The sequence below is a fragment of the Papaver somniferum genome, chromosome 4 (genome assembly GCF_003573695.1).
Source record: "Papaver somniferum cultivar HN1 chromosome 4, ASM357369v1, whole genome shotgun sequence".
Classification (NCBI taxonomy): domain Eukaryota; kingdom Viridiplantae; phylum Streptophyta; class Magnoliopsida; order Ranunculales; family Papaveraceae; genus Papaver; species Papaver somniferum.
Genome location: NC_039361.1, coordinates 69,388,228 through 69,394,808, shown reverse-complemented (window position 1 = coordinate 69,394,808; position 6,581 = coordinate 69,388,228).

Genomic DNA, 6,581 nt, shown 5'->3' with positions numbered 1-6,581 from the left:
GTCTTAGGGAGGGAAGAGAAGAGAGTGTTGAGATATGAATGGTTAATTCTGAAGATGTGGCTTGTTTTATGACTTGTATCAGAAAATGGAACTGGCTTGTAGAGTGGAAAGCTATCAGTTCTTGGTGATTTCTGGATACTATGTTGTTGCCGACTAAAAACTTTTTGTTTGGTGAAAATAGGTGAATCCTATTTATACAAGTCATATTGAAAAGTACCCTGGTCTCGTAGGAAGTGGAAACGATTGAATGGTGGAAGAATAGAGTAACGAGTAACCGTCAGACATTATGCTTCCATGATGAAGGAAGTAAATTCGTGTAACCGTCAGACATTATGCTTCCATGATGAAGGAAATGAATTCGTTTACACCGTTACATTTCACCACCACTAATTGTCCCGCTTCATGACACTTTCTTGTAATGGACGTATTGCACGCCGCACGTTGTTGTTTGAGGGTGATAACGGTTTCTGCTGATTTTGGTAATTTCGTGTGTGTGGGTGAGAAATGAGTTTAAATGCTAAACAATGTACTGCAAGGGAGTACTTTAGATTCGAGAGATCAATCTGTACAAATCCGTCTTAAACCAAGAAATGGTCGTTCCAGACTTACTTCGGTCATAAAGTGAGGGAGAAGGGTTGGTTTTGGGGATGGAAATGAAGAGAGTTTTGAGACCAGAATAGTTGATTCTGGAAGAGTAGTTGTTTTACGACTTGTGTCAAAAATTGGGAAGCTAACAGATGGAAATCTAGCAAATATTTTCTGAGTGTTGTATGCTCCTGACCTGAACTTGTTGTTCGGTGGAAATAGGTAAGACCTATTTATACAAGTCGAAGTGAAACGTACTCTGGTCTCAGTAAGAAATGGAAAACGGATGAGTAAATGGGAGGAGGTGGTAACCGGTAACGCCTGGAATTGATGTTCCATAAAATAAAGCGTTTCACCATTACCCCCTATATTTACTAACCGCCTCATCCTTAAGACACTGTTTTATAACGGGCATAGTGTACGCCGCACGCTGTAAACCTCCCAACCAATACCCCATGAGCATCCCCCAGTTTGTGACATGTGTTGATATCTCGAGTGTTTTCGTGGAAAACATGTAGCATGTTGTTGTTGTCTGGCAAGTTGAGCTTGGGAGACTTGTCGGCTCGGTGGTGACCTTCGACGGTCGAGATTTTGCATCTTAAGAGGAAAGGTAGCCGTTGATTATTGCAACCCTTCGTTTGGTAGCCAGTGGCATGAAAGCATGCTCGGTATGGCTTTAATATGGCCTGGTTTAGGCGCGGACAAAAGTTAGGTGATAGACACATTTTTGTGTCCGATTTGTCTCGATTCTATATATTGTTAGGGTTCATTTTTGTACTTATTATGGTGTTTATTTATTTGTAGGTATTTTTGGCCAATAAACATTTTTGGAAAAAATTGGCTCGAAAAGTTGTCGGAAAGCACCCGGAGGACATTTGCTATTCGGACTCTCACTTTGGATAAGGGGTAACCTAATTACTAAGGGGCATCCAATTTCCATGCAGTTGCTAATCGCACCCCTACCCTGGATAAGGGGCAACCAGCTTCAACATTTCAAAAACCAGGTTTTGGCGGGAAAATAGGTGCAGTGAAGAACAGATTTTGGTAATCGTGATTTGGAGGAGTTTGAGGTCGATTAAACCCCTGATTTTCATAGGATAGACTCCTTATGGGTCTAGGAATCTGATATGGGTGTTTAAATTGATTAGACTTGGCTCAATTGACGGATTTTTATCACAACAGAAAATATGGAAAGTCACGTGTGTGACCTGTTTTAGGGAATTTTAGAGAGATTAAAGTGCTGTAAACTTTCCCAAAGATTTGTATCTATCTAAGGAAGAGTTTAGAATAAAAAGAAAAGCTCAGAAACGCGTAGAAATTCTAAAACAAGAAATTGCCGCAACTTGGCCGTGAAGAGAAGAAAAGAGATTTTGGAAGATTTGGGAGAGATTTAATCGGTATTTTTGATATAAATAGATGTCTTGGGTCATATAGAAGAGGTGTCGAGAGTTTGGGAACCTAAGGAGAGTCAGAGAAGAAGAAATCAGAGCTTTACCAAACTCTGTTTCTGCTGCTGCTGAAGAGGAAGAACGCGAAGAACATTGACGCAGGGGAAACAGTCGCAGAACAGTGTCGTTGTGTAACACCTGAAGAACATTAAGCGGTGCAGGACAGTTGTATTCTAGGGTCTTAAAATCAGCGACAAAGCAACAGTATTCACAAAAGTTTTCTGTAACAGTTCCATTGTAACAGCTGTTTTGCAACACCAATACACTGTTGCAAACAGTCTGTGTTATTACTTTTCACTCTTTTAATCATCTTTTGAGCAACAAACACATATTTTGAGATCATGATTAATACGAGGAGCTAAACCCCACTGCTGAGGCGATAGAGGAAGCTATTTTTCCAACAAAAAGTGGTATATTCTATTTTATCTTTTTATTTGCAATAATTATATGAATATTTGCCTTGAACTGTTATTGAATATGATTTTTATTTGAGTGATTGTGATCTATTTTGATGGAGTATGCTTAGTTTTAAGACTTTTGATGCTTCATACTTGGTATTTACAATTACTACTTTTGAAAATCTACTTGTTGCAATATTTTAGAATCAAATTAAACGAGAAAAGTGCATAAATATAAGTACTGGTTTAATCACTTTGAACTTGGAAAATAGTGGAATCTTAGCTTCAGTGTTTCTTTTAGTATTGATATCATCTTTGATTGAGTTTGCTATAATTTTTAGTGAGTTTTCTATTTTAATATTAGAATTTAAGTCTAATTAATATCCTTCACAAGTTTGAGAATCGAACCACTTTTACCACTATCTACAAATCACATCAATTTTTGGCGCCGCTGACGCGGACTTGTTTTTAGGGTTTTAGATTTATTTTTATTTTTGATTTAATTATTTTATTATTTTTGTCCTTTTTTATGTTTTTGGGTATTTATCATGTGTCTACAGGTTCTGGATCATAAAGAAAATTGAGCCAAAGAGTTTGGGGATTTCATAAAGACTTGGAGCTAAAGATTAAAGCAAAAAGAACAGAAAAGAAGACAATTTTAGTTTAGGGTTTGTTTATTTTATTTAAAAAAAAAACTGTATTAGGGTTTATTATTTTTGTAATTTTTCTTTATTTTTTTGGACTTTTGGACTTTGGGACATTATTTTTTTTATTACCCTACGGAAGGGTACTTTAAATATAAATTGTTTGCAGAGAAGGAGGACAATTACGATATTGTCTCTGCACCTTGGGTTCGTACACTAGACATTGGAGTCAGTGGCCCGAGTCGACTACAACCGATTCATCCCCCGTCTGGAACGGGAGGTAAGATTCTAAACACTCGCGAATCCCCTGTCAGCGAGTTACTGGACTCCTTCGTATGCATATATGTTGAGGACTGAATACGGACATTTATTTTTCTAGTAAAGGGCAAGGCCTGACCATACAAGATAAGGGTTCGGATTTCATCACCGTTCTCTTCTTGCCCGCTTTAGGAACACGTAACCTATGCCAACCTAAGCCTAAAATTTTTACTAGAACGAGACCGATAGGGTAACGAGCTTAACAGGAAAGTCATTCGAAAAATATTGGTTACTCTTTTAAGCATACTTCGAAGTTCTTGACGGTTTCTGTAAGTTGAATGCGTGACTGCGCCGCCTTGTAATACCGGTGAGGCATTGGGTATCAAAGCTCCGCCGAGCTTCCCTCACCTCTATTCAACTTACGTTAACTCGAATTGATTCCAGAGGGGTTTTCTTAAATTGTAATGAATTCCCGTTCGAAGGATTAGAAGCTGGTATAGAAACAATCTAAGTGGAGCCATCATGCTTTTTGTTTGCTAGAAATCAATAGGTTTGATTAGGTTGAGTCGGCCTTGATCTGTGTTTGCTTACCCTTCCAATTTAGAAAATTTTATTGTATGCCTGAACGTAAAAGAGACGCACTAGGTAGATTTGTTAAAGAGAAACCTAGTAGTTCGAAGCGTCTCGATTACCTTAATCTAGAAAGTCCGACTTTTGAAGAGTCTGTTTTTGAACGTCCTTTGACTGAGGAGGGAATCCTTGTTGCTCCGATAGCGCCAGGAATGGCAACTTTGAAAGCTTTGTTGAATCCAACTAGGACTACTCGTCCTTCGTGTATTAAGTTAGCTGAAACGGAGGCACCCTATGAACTGAAACCTGGGACCTTACAGATGCTCCCAATCTTTTTAGGGAAAGAAAATGAAAAACCTTATTACCATGTTAGGGATTTTGAGGAAATTTGTAGTACTCTAAGAATTAGAGGCTTAGATGATGATGCTTTGAAACTTAGGTTATTCCCATTTTCCCTGAAAGATAAGGCCAAGTCGTGGCTGTATAGTTTGGACTCCGAGTCAATTGAGACATATGAACAACTTACATATACCTTTTTCAATAAGTTTTTCCCTAGGCACAAAACATCGTCTATTAGGATGCAAATATGCACATTTTCACAACAAGAGGGAGAATCTTTATATAGGTATTTGGAAAGGTTCAATGATTTATTATCCCAGTGTCCTTATCATGGTTTAGAAAAGGTTAGGCTAGTTCAGATCCTTTATGAGGGTTTAGATTACTCCACAACGACCATGGTTGAGTCTCTATGCACTGGTGGATTTGAAAACCAAACTGTTGATGCGGCGATGGAATTTTTTAATGAAATCGCCGAAAAAACCCAGCAATAGGAAAATAGTAGGGTAGCCCAGAAAATAATTCTTTTAAGTAGAGGAAACATTAATAGGGTAGAAGGAGGCTATGAATCAGATGCCAAAATTGTTGTTATAGCGAAAAGGTTAGAAGCCTTAGAAGTGGGCCAGACTAGTGGTAGAGTGGATCCTTTTTGGGAAGGCCAGAATATTGAAGAGCAGGCCAATGCTCTTTATAATAACACTAGATTTTATAACCGTCAAAAGATTGACCCATATTCAGAAACCTATAATCCTGGTTGGAGAAACCATCCGAACCTTTCATGGTCTAAGGGCCAAAGTCAAGGTCAGTTTAGTAATTCTAATGCTCCCCCAGGTTTTGGCTATACTAAGAATCCTTCAGGACTAGCTCAGTTTCAGAATCAGTCAGATAAGAAAATCCTAAGTTTAGAGGAATCTCTCGCCTTGTTAACTCAGCAAACTGCAAAATTCCAATTATCCGTAGAACATAGTCTACAAGCTAGTAATAGGATAGGACAAGAAAATAGTCAGGCTATTTCCGAGTTAAAAACCCAGGTTGGTCTGATAAGTGATTCTTTGAGAGAAAAAGGTAAGTTTCCTAGTCAAACACAACCCAACCCTAGAGGAGTTCATGAATTAGGTTCAAAACCATCGAATCAATTGAATGCTGTTAGAACCCTTAGAAGTGGTAGAGTTGTAGACAATAAGGTAACCATGCCCGATAGTGAACATACTGTAGTTCACCCCTCAGGATCTCACCTCTCAGGACCAGTAGCTGAAGAGACTGATAAAGTTTCTGATGATGTGAATTCGGTTCCTGAAAGGTCTGATTTTAGGCCTAGAGCCCCATTTCCTCAGCTATTAGTACCAACAAAGAAGGAATCGAACTTTAATGACATAGTGGAGGTTTTTAAGCAAGTTACCATAAACCTTCCCTTATTAGATGCAATTAGGCAAATTCCTGCTTATGCCAAGTTCCTTAAGGATATGTGTACGCGAAAGCGAAAACTTAGCGTCCATAAGAAAGCCTTTTTAGCTAGTCACGTAAGTTCAATCATTCAGAACACCACAACTCCAAAGTACAAAGACCCAGGTTCTCCTACCATTGCTTGCACAATAGGTAACTTCCGGGTAGAAAAAGCTTTACTTGACTTAGGAGCCAGTGTGAACTTACTGCCATTCCATGTATACTTACAGCTAGGACTTGGTGAAATGAAACCTACTCAGATGACACTGCAGTTAGCTGATAGGTCTGTTAAAATCCCTCGAGGTGTTATCGAGGATGTTCTTATTGAGGTCGACAAGTTTATTTATCCAGTGGATTTCGTGGTCCTAGATACCCAACCTGTCCCTGACCCAGAGAACCAGATACCTGTGATTTTAGGTCGCCCATTTTTAGCTACGTCTAATGCGATCATTAACTGTCGAAATGGTGTGATGAGTTTATCTTTTGGTAATATGACTATGGAGATGAACATTTTTAATGTCAGTAAGCAACCTCATGAGCTAGATGACACATGTTGAGGAGGTGAACATGATAGAAGCCTTAGTTCAGGAGTCATTACCAAACATCTTGTCTGAAGACCCATTAGAAAGTTGTCTATCCCATTTTGGTTTAGATTTTGACGACGATAGCACTATTGAACAGGTGAATGCTCTATTAGATTCTACCCCTGTGTTAGACACTGATAGATGGAAAGCTAGGTTCGAACCGTTACCAGTTTCTGAGACTACCCTAATTCCTTCTTTAGAAGAGCCCCCAAAGTTGGACCTTAAACCACTACCCGATACTCTAAAGTATGTGTTTTTAGGCCCATCTGAGACTTTACCTGTGATTGTAGCTTCCAATTTGGATAGTGATCAGGA